Consider the following 13676-nt stretch of genomic DNA (forward strand, 5'->3'; position numbering starts at 1 on the left):
CAGACAATTTCCTCGAACCAAGGTATAAAGGGCCCTGGAAGGTTTTGAGAAAATTGTCTGAGGTGAATTATGAAATTGAAGCCCCCGGGACCAAACGAAAGTGCCGGGTCTTTCATATTAATAGATTAAAATCTTATATTTCATGTGGTAGAGATCCTTTAGCTATTGTATATGAGCCTGTGTCTATGGTTGTAGAGCCTCCAGAGGATAACTTTGAGGACTTAGTTGGTCAGGTGTCTTCTGATGCTCTCTTTAATAATATTCAAAATCTAGAGGTTTTGAAAGGAGGGCTTGACCATCTGGAAGTTACCCAGAAAAGGGACATTATTAATTTGATCTGTTCTTTTCCAGAAGTATTTCAGAGTTCGCCAGGTAGGACGAGGTTGCTTCAGCATGATGTGGATGTGGGCAGTGCTTCCCCCGTAAAGCAGAGTCCTTATCGACTAAATCCAGTGAAGAGGGACATAGTCGAGGAGGAAATAAAGTATATGCTGGAGCATGACCTCATCCAACCTTCAATAAGTCCTTGGAGCTCTCCGATTGTTCTGGTAAAGAAGTCTGATGGGAAGTACCGTATGTGTGTGGATTACCGTAAGGTTAATGCCAGTACTAAAAATGACTCCTTTCCTTTGCCCCGCATTGATGACTGTCTCGATCAGATAGGGTCTGCAAAATTTATTACTAAGTTGGATCTGTTGAAAGGATATTGGCAAGTGCCCCTGTCTGATCGAGCCAGGGAAATTTCTGCTTTTGTAACTCCCTTTGGGCTTTACGAATGTAAAGTAATGCCTTTTGGGATGAAGAATGCTGCATGTACCTTTCAGCGGCTTATGAACAGAGTCATTTGTGGTTTGGAAGGCACTGAAATTTATATTGATGATCTAGTTGTTCACAGCAATGATTGGCGAACTCATATGGTAAGGTTGAGAAAAGTGTTTGAAGCTTTGAGGGCCGCCGGTCTTGTTGTGAACTTGGGTAAGTGTGAATTTGGCAAGGCCAAAGTATGTTATTTGGGTCATGAGGTTGGTTTGGGACAGGTAGCCCCTAAACAAGCCAATCTCGAGGCCATTGTAAATTTGAAGAGGCCGTGCAATGTCAGAGAAGTTCGGAGAGTTCTCGGCATGACGGGCTATTATAGGCGGTTTATCCGAAACTTCTCGGACATTGCTCAGCCGCTTACTAAGCTATTAGAAAAAGGACAGAAATTTGTGTGGTCTCCTCAGTGTGAAGAGTCTTTTATTAAACTTAAACTGGTGTTGGTGTCAAACCCAATATTAATGTCTCCTGATTTTCAGAAACCTTTCATTATTGCGGTGGATGCCAGTGATGTAGGCATTGGAGGTGTCCTCTTTCAGAGAAATAGGGCTGGAGAGGTTCGTCCTGTGTCTTACTTCAGCCGTAAGTTATTGGCAGCGGAGAAAAGTTACTCCACTATCGAGAAGGAGGCCTTGGCCTTGGTTTGCACTCTGCTACATTTTAAACCTTATGTTACTAATTTCTCTTTCCCTATAGAGATTTGGACTGACCACAATCCTCTAGTGTTCATCGAACGGATGAAAGGATCCAACCAGAGGATTTTAAGGTGGGCTCTGCAGTTGCAGGAATTCTCTCTGGTTATCAAACATATTAAGGGATCTGAGAACCGTATTCCTGATGCCCTTTCTCGTATGTAATCTTGGCTTTTGTCCCTCCCTCGCCCTTCTCGTGTCTTCATTGGGTTTGTATTAAAACTATTATTGCATAGTAAAATATGATGGCAAGTATGTGTGTGAGTATGAGTGAGTCCTTATCTTAGGGTTTAGTTTAGATGTAGGTTTGGTTAAGTGCATTGTTTTTGTATGTTCAACCTCGGTAAGGTCTATCAGTTTTTTTTTTTTTTTTTTTTGGTACTCGTTCGAGTCTTGGTTTAGCCTTCTTTAAGGTGCCCTATTGTCTGGTTTGGTAAGTTTTCTTCGTGAAGCTATGCTTCTTTTGTCATGTATATTGTAATAATATTCATAACCTTTATTTTTCAGGGTTGTTTAAATATTTATCTTGATCTGGTTTTGTATCTCTATAATATTATATTAATTCCTTTTCATTTCAGCATTCTTACAGTATTTGATTTAAAAAAAAATGTATTCTATGTGAATAATTTTTTTTGTTTTGGGGGAGGAAGGTATTAGGCTAACGTAAAACTATTATTATTTCTTTTGTTGATTTAAATCAGCCTTGTTTACTTTTTTGTTTACTTTTAAGTTAAATTTTTGCTGAGTATGTTTACTCTTGTGTTACCGTAAGTTAAGTGGCTTTACGATTGTTTCAGTGTTTTTGCGCCTCCTCCTCCTCTTTTGTGTATTAGTGAACTATCGTTTTAACGATTGTTATTCTTTTGCTTTGAGTGTTTATAAACACTGGGAAGGTGATGAGTGGACATGGTCGACCGGTCAACGAGAGTTCGGGTCTTGGCAAGCTCTCACCAGTACTTTTTTCCCGTCGCAGCATTTATTTTGTTTTGGAGGACGACTTTGGATAATTACCTTTTGGACCACGCACTTGGATATTTCCCTCACGGATTTTGAAAGACGCATATATACGTCTGTTGAGTGTGTCCCTGGATCACGGCTTTTTCTCGCGCAGGTGTTGTTGTCACCTGCGACCTTCACACTGCTGTTGAGAGTTTAGCAGACGCTCTGTCATCTGCGACCGCTGTTTCTGCCCCTTTTTCCCGTCTGAGGATTTTGACGGAAAACCTGTGTCGTCGCTGTATCCCGGCACTGGATTCTGGATTTACCTGCCGTGTCATCCTCGTCCAGCTGCTGTACGGGAGTGAGAGCTACTTGACTCGTGAGGTGGCTAGTAGGGAGTCTGTCGCCAGATAAGACGTATTATCGTTCCTCTTGCATCGGGAAATGTGTTGACCTTCAGTACCTGGCGTACAGTATTTGCCCTTCCGTTAGCAGCTTGATGAACTGATCACGGCCCTGAGTTCAACTCCTCTTCTGGAATTTCACTTAAGGTGAAATTATATATTTTTGCCAATTTTCATTATTCATAAATATATATATGTATGGTTACATGTATATATTGTCATAGTTTATTGTATGTTGATATTTAGTGGACTGAGTTCCACATTGCTTAGCTGGTGTTATAGGTAGGAATATTAAGGTTTTCCTTGTTTTCATCTCCTACTTCTTTCTATCTTATTATTATTAGGTTATTGGTGATTTTGGCTAGCCTTATTTTGGATCCAACTTGTTATATATTAAGTATGTTTTCTCTCTTGGGGTTTTCTCTTGTTTAGGGCTTAGTGTATTAGCTTTAGGTTTTCTTGTGAGTTCTGAGTTCCCGAGAACCAGGTATTTGTTCTCTTGAATATTCTGTACAATTAAGTGTATTTAATCTCACAAGGTTGATTTAAGTCATTGTTCTAGTTTATAATAAATATTGTTAAGTTTTCTTGAGTTTCTGTTTCCGTCCTTCCTTGTCACTGAGGTACATTTACTGACTGCAATCCTTGAGAATATAAAGACCTAAAAAGAACCTGTACTGCAAGCTGGGAGGTTGTAACAATTACTTAAGGGCCTTTGCAGCGTCCCTTCGGCCCCTAGCTGCAACTCCTTTTTAATTACTTTTACTGTACCTCCGTTCATATTCTCTTTCATCCATCTCCCTTTCCACCAACTAATAATTAAATCCTGTCACACCTTTCAAACCTTCCTACTGTCAATTTTCCTTTCAGCTCTGAATGACCTCGTAGGTCCCAACGTTTCGCCTTTGGCCGAAATCTTTAATTCTATTTAACCGTATATATATATATATATATATATATATATATATATATATATATTATATATATATATATATATATATATTATATATATGTGTATGTATGTATGTCTGTATATATACATATATATATATATATATATATATATATATATATATATATATATATACGTATATATATTTATATACATACATATATATATATATATATAAATTGCATGTGTATATGTATATTCACCTACATATACATCTCTTTCCCTTGGAGAGAATGGGTCCATTTGGTAATGCTCAGCCGGGTCTCAGATGGTATTTTCGGAATAAAGCTGCTCTGTAAGCCTCGTGCCCTTCCAACTCCACTGTATTGATGGAGCCCTAACTGATATAGGCGATATATACTATCCTGGGTACCTTTGCTCTTTGCTTTGCTCAACAGTTACAAGGGATTTTGATTGAACGTGTCAATATATAAATTATTTACTCTTTATATATAATATTATATATATATATATATATATATATATATACTATATGATATATGGTGGCTCAGTTAAATAACTATATAGGAGCTTCAAAAGGTGTCCATGATACAACAGTGAAAGGGATCAAGTTTATTATCAACGAAACGTTTCGCACATGAAACTTCTGTGCATCATCAGTCTGTAAAAGAGCAATGTTATTCGTGTGTCTCTTAGCTCTTTTACAGACTGATGATGCACAGAAGTTTCATGTGCGAAACGTTTCGTTGATAATAAACTTGATCCCTTTTACTGTTCGTATCATGGACAACTTCTGAAGCTTATATATTATACTATATATATATATATAGATCAAAAAAGGGAACAAAATATATATATATATATATGAATTTCGTGTATAAATTTATCCATAGCATTCCTTGATCTTTCTGTTTCCTCTAAATAAACCCTTTCTGTGCATTGTTCTTTCCACTCCTTCTCTTTCCCTTCTGCCTTTTTTTTTCTTTCCTCCTCCTCCCGTTAGTTTTTGTCAATAATCCTTCCTCCTCCATCCCCACCCCCAACCTCATAATACATATGGAATCCAGTTCACTTCTCGCAGTCATTTCCAGCGAGAGTTCCCCCTCCTCCTCCCCCTCTCTCTGCCGTCATGGCGAGTCCAGCTCTATTTTGTAAATGTGGTCAGCCACTTCAATTTCTCCAATGTCCTTCCCGACCTTATATTTCAGATGCTTCAAACCTCACGATGTCATTCCTCCTTGATGACCGAGTCTCTCTGATCAATAGGATACCACATGCCCCTTCCAGCCTGTGGAAGACCTTCCTCGCTTCTTTTCCAATATCAATTTCTCTGGCCGCTGGTATTCTTCTCCTTATATTAAGGGCAGTTTCCGTTTTCACGGCGATTGTTCTCATTCTCCAGAATATTCTCTCCAGTTTTATAGTCTCGCGGTTCAAAAATGAATTCTGATTTATTCTCGTTCTCCCCTAAGAATTTCGTGGTTTAGATTTTTTTTTTTTCACGCTCTTATCGTGGAGTTCTTCTGGTTTCTTATGCAGGGAGTTACTGTTCGGTGCACGAATTGCTTATTATATTTCTTCATGATTAGTTATCATTACGTCAACCGGCTTACCTTTACCCTGTTTCTTTCTTGTAAAAAAAAGCAGTAGCTGTATAATAAATCCCTGCATGTTATGTGCTATTCAGCCTCTTCCTAGTGTGCACTTTCACTTCTGCAATATTTATTTTTTTAAATTCCAAAACTTTTATTCCCCTCCAACGACCTCTTTCTAGGTCGTCTTGTCTCTTTTCCCCCAAAATGTCAAAAATTAGGAGCATTTTCCAGAATGGTTGTCCTTCGTTCTTTGAACATAAAAAAAACCACCTCAAAACAATAATCCATTCCTGGACCATGTGCACTTATTACAATAGAATTTCCCATCCACAGTTAATTGCCTTTATGAAATATATTTTAGATTTTCCCACTTTTTTGCAAATTTATTTCGTGGTCTTGCGTTCGTTCTTAGATTCCTCCTGACGAAGGCGTTGTAGAAGTTATGGCTCATAGTCCTGTCTGGCGTTCGATTCGAAGGTATTGGGGATCTCTATATTGCTACTCTCAAGTTTTTTTTCTTCCCGTATCCGGCGTCATTTTGAGTTTAGAGTTTTTTCAGATTTTTTTATCTTGACTTTCTGGTGGGCGGTCATTTGCCACACCTACTTTTAAACAATGAGCAGTTGAAATACATTCTTATGCATTGAAATACATTCTTATGTATTTGTTGATTTATTGATTTATCCTTTTTTAATATGTGGTTTCTCTTCTTTCTGTATTTCCCTTTACCTCCTCTTGCTACTGCCTAATGAACACCATATTCTTTGGAAGTTTGAATTTCAAGTCAGTGGCCCCTTTGGTGGGCTTGTTCCAAGTGGATAGGTTCCATCTTCTGAATAATAATAATAATAATAATTGAAAAAGAAACCCACAAAATCACTTTGTAACTTGTTTACCTCTAAGTATTTACATTTAATTTCACTCCACACTCGAGTACTTTCAGGCCCTATCTGTGGCCCATTTTCAAGAGATGTTTGGGATGTCAGTTTGGGTCAAGGCCCAGCAGTCTTCTGGAACTTCTTCTCGTTGAGCTGTCATTTATGTGATGGCTGTTCTGGTTTCCTTGAGAGTTGCCAATCCCCTCTTGTCGCTCTGATATCCTGAGCTGATGGTCAATGGGATTAACCCTTGTGGTAAGGAGTGGTCACCAAAAGCGTCGAAAGAAGTTCATTTTTGAATAGATTCACTTCGAATGTAGTTATTATAGTTATTATTATGATTGAAAGCCAGTGAGGTATACGAGACGTTTCAATTTGAGTTAATGATAATTGGACTGAAATGTCAAGAAGTGATTATATACATTGCAAGAATGGGTTTCTTATTTTTAAGATGCTACGGCCTCGTGAAACTCTACGGGAACGACATGACACTTTCACCGATGATACTAAAAAGCCCCTGAATTATGAGCAGTATAAAATTCTGAAGACTTTACTAATGCTTCGTTTACTGGCAGCCTTCTCAGAAACCTGTTATTATCCGCCAGTCTAGCCTTGTCTGCAGAAATGGCGATTTCATGCTTCAAGCTTCACAATTAGGCTTTGTCTTGCCAGCGCTAGAATATATTGATCTGTTGGGGGAATTCACCAACGTCCATAACCCACGAGCTTAATCCTTAGTCTGGGTCACTGTTTTCCATGAACATCCTCCAGGTGATTCCAAGACTTATTGAACTGGTTATTATTATACTTTGTTTTGGCAGATGTTTGACATGTGATTGCCTTACCTGACTCTAACCTATTGATGCGGGTTGTATGTCTTTTTCATATTTAACCATGATATTTTTGTATCGTCCATTTCATGATCTTTTCTCTGCATCAAGAGGCCATGGAAAAGGTAACATCTATTGATCTTTGCATTTATTATCATACCATATCCCAAATAAGGTGAAACACAGATGGCTCAAAAGTTACTCGAGATAGTCATCATCCACTCCTTTTTTGCTACAGTATCACTGTGACCGTATTTTTTACCTAAAATCGCTCGTGCACAGTAACTTACAGTTCTGACAAAGGGGAGTTCACTGATCCTTGAGTTCTGACAAAGGGGAGGTCACTGACTGTTGAGTTCTGACAAAGGGGAGGTCACTGACTGTTGAGTTCTGACAAAGGGGAGGTCACTGATTGTTGAGTTCTGACAAAGGGGAGGTCATTGATTTTTGAGTTCTGACAAAGGGGAGGTCACTGATTCTTGAGTTCTGACAAAGGGGAGGTCATTGATTTTTTAGTTCTGACAAAGGGGAGGTCACTGATTTTTGGGTTCTGACAAAGGGGAGGTCACTGATTGTTGAGTTCTGACAAAGGGGAGGTCACGATTTGTTGAGTTGACAAAGAGGTCACGATTTTTTAGTTCGACAAAGGGGAGTCACTGATTGTTGAGTTCTGACAAAGGGTTGAGGTCATTGATTTTTGAGTTCTGGCAAAGGGGAGGTCAGATCTTGAGTTTGACAAAGGGGAGGTCATGATTCTGAGATCTGACAAAGGGAGGTCACTGATTTTTGGGTTCTGACAAAGGGGAAGGTCACTGGACTGTTGAGTTTGACAAAGGGAGGTCACTGATTGTTGAGTTCTGACAAAGGGGAGGTACTCTGATTTTTTAGTTCATGAACAAAAGGGGAGGTTCATTGCATTTTTAGTTTTTGGCAAGGGGAGGTCATGATTTTGGGTTCGACAAAGGGCGAGGTCACTGACTTGTTGAGGTTCATGACAAAAGGGGAGGTCATGATTTTTGGGTTGGGGAGGTTCTGACCAAAGGGGAGGTTCACTAGATTTTAAGTTTTTGAACCAAAGGGGCGGTTCAATTGATTTTTTAGTTCTGACAAAGGGGAGGGCACTGATTTTTGGGGTTTTTCTGACAAAGGGGAGGTCACTGATTGTTGAGTGACAAAAGGGGAGGTCATTGATTTTTGAGTTCTGACAAAAGGAGGTCATTGATTTTTGAGTTCTGACAAAAGGGAGGTCATTGATTTTTGAGTTCTGACAAAAGGGAAGGTCACTGGTTTTTGAGTGCTGACAAAGGGGAGGTCACTGATTCTTGACTGTATTGTATTCTAGGTCAGCATTTTTGAGAAATGAATAATTCATTTATAACATTATCTGGTGTTTGGAACGATGCACTTTAGGCTCGAGGTAAAATCATTACAGTATATCATTTCCTGAACCTTACTGTCGCCAAAGAACATTATCCTGACTAGTTCTGAACTAATCCCCCCCCCCACCCCACCCAACCCCAAACTGTTCTGAAAAGTACCATTAATCTCTCCTCGAGTCTTGAGTTATTAACGGTCGGTGGAGGAGATAATATCGCATCCTGTATGAAAGGAGTTTCCAACTGCGGTCGTATCCTCAATCTAGCCTAAAGACGCTGGCTCCTGACCGTGGCGTAGTAGTGGTAGAGAGAGAGAGAGAGAGAGGGGGGGCAGCATCGTCAATATCACCTAAATTTCCCGCAGCTTTGACAAGTCTGGAAAGCAGTAGTGTTTCATTGTTAACGGTAAAGCCCATCGCATTCTAAAAGGTTCGATAGGAGCCCATGCGTAATCTGTTTACCTCGAAGACGTTACTTTGCTACGGCCAATGGAAGTAAATTACAATAACCCTGGTTTAATCGTTTGGCCTTTGTGTGTGTGTGTGTGTGTGTGTATTCCTGAAAGTCTATGAGCTAGTACAGATTGTAATGAATATCTGTTTACAACCGTTTCAGGGAAGACTGATATTTAAATGAATCTCGATAAAAAAAAAAAAAACACACACACAAAATATCAGGAAAACATATAAGTTAAGTATCTCTTAGTTTTACCAGACCCCTGAGCTGATTAACAGCTCTCCTAGGACTGGCCCGAAGGATTGGATATTTTTGCGTGGCTAGGAACCAATTGGTCACCTAGCAACAGGACCTACAGCTTATTGTGGGATCCGAACCACACTATATCGAGAAATGAATTCCTATCACCAGAAATAAATTCCTCTGATACCGCGTTGGCCGAGCCGAGATTCGAACTTCGAACCACCAGATTGGCAGCCGAGCGCGAAAACCACTCGTCCAGCGAGGAACTAGGAAAACATATAATCTTAATCATAATGAACGCCGTAGTTAAAGACAATCATGAATCTAGGTTCCTCTCAAACATGAAATGAATGGATGACACGAAAATGAATAGATATCTTTATGGCAACATCCATCGTACTCCAGAGAATTTGAGCTTCCGGGAAGAATGAATTAATTTCGGCCTCATAGTTATCCTTGTGAGTACGGGCTCGTATCGCGTTTCCGAATAGCAAATACAGGGCCATTCAGCTTACGAGGATTCCCTAATTAATGTAGTACCCCGACCTCAGCCCATCAGAATCGTTCACGCAGAATACTGTTTATCCATCGCCTAACTTCCCCGTTTGCTTTGCCAGGGTTTTAAAAACCCAAGAGATTTCGTGCTATATAGGGTGTTCATAAAGTCTCAGTACCATTACAAATATTTATTGCTCAGAAACCATTATAACATAGACTCATAGAGTAATGTAGTTTTTTTTTTTTGGTAGAATGAATTGCTCTGAATGTAAACTTGAGGGAATGTAGAACATTCTACAAAAAACTGCATTTCTCTATGTTGTAAGGTTTCTGAGCTATAAATAATTGTAATGGTACTGATACATGTATTTATTGCTCAGAAACCATATAACATAGAGTAATGCATTTTTTTTTTTTGTAGAATGAATTGCTCTGAAAGTAAACTTGAGGAAATGTAGAACATTCTACAAAAAACTGCATTACTCTATGTTGTATGGTTCCTGAGCAATAAATACTTGTAATGGTACTTTTACAAGTATTTATTGCTCAGAAACCATATAACATAGAGTAATGGAGTTTTTATTGTAGAAGTAGTGCTCTGAATGTAAACTTCGTGAAATGTAGAACATTCTACAAAAAAACTGCATAACTCTATGTTATATGGTTTCTGAGAAATAAATGCTTGTAATGGTACTGGGATTTTATGGACACCCTGTATAACCTGGTAGGTAGTACATACATTCTAAGGTGGAAACACTTTATTCTCATCCGCTAAAAAATCGTGAAATTTGTAAGGAGATTCAGCAACGCTGGCCGTCGAAAAATATAGTGTCTGAGCAATGCCAAACATGCAATGAAATAAAGTGGGCCTAAGGTTTAACCCCCGTAAATTTCGTGGTCTTGCTTACTCACGTCACTTTTTATTTCTATTTTCATTTTTTTTCTTCTAATTGATGGTCCCATCAAGGCTCACGTGGAGATTACAAAGCTCTTTAACGATGTTCGTGCAGTATTTCCTAAGCAGGGGGTTAAGGAAGCATTGGATGATTATGAGAGTTTGGCCAAGATACTGTGATATCCTGGAAGAAGTTAAAACCCCTTTGTGTTTTATACCATCAGTTAAAAATTTACAGTCTCGTATATCCATTTACTATTCAGAGTCTCTCTCTCTCTCTCTCTCTCTCTCTCTCTCTCTCTCTCTCTCTCTCTCTCTCTCTCTCTCTCGTCGTGAAGTTCAAACCCCTGTGTGTTTTAGCCATCAGTTAAAAACAATTGTAGGTTGGTGGAAATGAAATAGATAAATTTACAGTCCATTTACTATTCAGTCTCTCTCTCTCTCTCTCTCTCTCTCTCTCTCTCTCTCTCTCTCTCTCGTCGGGTTATGAAGACGATGCGAAATACGTCTTCTTTGTCTGTGATATCCCGTAAGTACGCTGTCATTATCTCGTCTTTTCGTCTTTCATTCTATTCTTTAGCCACGTTACCAGCACGACCTTCCTTCTTAAGGAAGCTAAGATAGTGAGACCAAGAACAAATACAAAATTCCCAGAGAGGGAGAGAAACTGTTAATGCTTTTCGTTAAGTTCGCTTCTTATGTCAGCATAACGAAGGATTCCACTGGTTTGTTTCGTATTTGGGATAAAAGGCGTCACTGAGTGAGAAGTGGATCGAAACGAGACTTAGAAGGGAGGTTAAGGGAGTTTCCCATTCCTGTTCGATGCCTTTGGCCGTTATGCTCTTCCCTCAGGTATAACTTTGGGCATTGCTTTCCAAAGATGCCGCAACGAGAGAGTGACAGAGACAGAGAGATCGATACGTAGAAAGAGGTGGAGGGAAATGAACACAGACCTTTATATAAAAACTCAGAGAACGATACATGTAGATAGACACGCCCACAAAAAGATTTAGATAGGTATGTAATCAGAGAGAGAGAGAGTGAGAGAGACAGAGACAGAGAGAGATATAGAAAGCGATACGTAGAGAGAGGTGGGGAAAATAAGCGAATATAGACCTTTTTACAGAAATTCAGAGAATGATACATATAGATAGACACGCCCACAAAAAGATTTAGATAGATATATAGGTAGAGAAAACGAGAGAGAGATGCATTCATAATATAAAAAAAAGAGGAAACGAAAAAGAAAGAGAGGTATGGAACTGTCCCTCTGGTTCTTCGAAAATTACCAGGTCGCATGAGGGTCGGGTATTAGACGGTTAATGGCTCATTTTACTTAGGGCCTTTCTATAAAAAGATTCCACTCATTGCGCGCTCTCTCTCTCTCTCTCTCTCTGACCAGAGTAACACCTGCTTCCGCTTGTTAGGTTAAGAGCTCTCTCTTCTGCTCTTTTGTTTGGTTATGCCTCATTTTATACATCCTAAATCTGTGCTTTATTTTTATGTCCAGCTTCTAACCCTTACTGTCTCACTATATTCTTTTTTATGTGCTGTGTCTTAGCTTGAGATTCTCACACTATACCTTTATGTGCACTGTCTTAGCTTAAGTGTTCCTGTATTACATAGGAAGCAGATTGCATTAACTTTACTGCCCTGAGAATTTTGCTTTCATGGCTCCAGTTTTATATTCAGTACTTTTGTACTGCATATTTCGCGCTTTCGTCTCTCTGAACATTGAAGTGGATTGACTCCCGAAACGTTGGGGCTTTTTGGTAATAAATGGGGAAGGGCTGAGCAGGCTTCTGGCCTCACTTATTTTATTTATTTATTTTTTTGGAATAAAACATTTTAGGAGTGACCTTGCTCCTGTCTACCCATCGCTTTGGCCACACACACACACACACACACACACACACACACACACATATATATATATATATATATATATATATATATATATATATATATATATATATATATATATATATAGACAGATTCCACGAGGGAAAGAGAAACGGTAGAGTACTGCCTCCAGTAATATGTAATATAATATATATATATATATATATATATATATCTATATATATATAATATACATATATATATATAATCGTAAGGAAAAACGACCTCAGATATCCCAGTGCTTGGCCTTTGGCCTAAATTCTACATTCAACTCAATGCTTTGGAATATTAAGCAATTTTTTTTTTCAAGATTTTCCACTTGATTTGCTTCCCCGTGTAAGAGAAAATCTCCGTTGATATCCAGCTCCCAAATCCTCCCAAAGTGCATTTCGAACTTTAATAGGAACCAGCACTCCTGCAACGCGAATTAGGCAGAGTGACGTCAAGTCATTGTATAGGCAGAAGCCCCCAGCAGGAGCAGCAGCACCAACAGCAATCACACTAACCTGTTCTGAGAGACCCGTGAATCCGAATAGTCCAGCAGTGCGGAGCTTTCGAACTGGCCTCACACTCCCGTTGAAATCATTTTACGTCTCTCATTAGTAGTCAGTCACTTCAGAATGGTTTTGGAATCTAGGTTGATGCAATGAATCTTCGCGTGAAGGAAATTTGTACTTGTATAGAGAACGTAAACATCTTAATTTTATTATTAATATAATTTTTTTTATCAATTTATTATTTTATTTTTTTGGTCTATCACAGTCATCCTATTCGACTGGGTGGTTTATATGTGGGGTTCCGGGTTGCATCCTGCCTCCTCAGGAATCCATCACTCTATTATTATTATTATTATTATTATTATTATTATTATTATTATTATTATTATTATTATTGTATGCTGTAAGTAAACCCTCTTTTAAACATGTTTTATGAAAAGTAATTGCTGCCTCAGCAGCGTTAATTTTATGAAGGTTCTTCTCTACTTTTCTAATTATCAGTAATCAATGAGTTTCAGTTTTTAAATATCCCGTTATTATTATTATATATATTATTATTATTAATTATATTATTATTATTTATTATTATCATTATTTTGTTATTGGCTGTAAGTAAACCCTGACCGTTTAATCCGTTATTATTAATTATATTATTATTATTTTATTATTATTATTATTATTTTTATTTTATTATATTATTATTATTCAGATGATCAACACCATTCAAATGGAACAACCCCAT

Source organism: Macrobrachium nipponense, chromosome 35 (genome assembly GCF_015104395.2).
Source record: "Macrobrachium nipponense isolate FS-2020 chromosome 35, ASM1510439v2, whole genome shotgun sequence".
NCBI classification, from domain to species: domain Eukaryota; kingdom Metazoa; phylum Arthropoda; class Malacostraca; order Decapoda; family Palaemonidae; genus Macrobrachium; species Macrobrachium nipponense.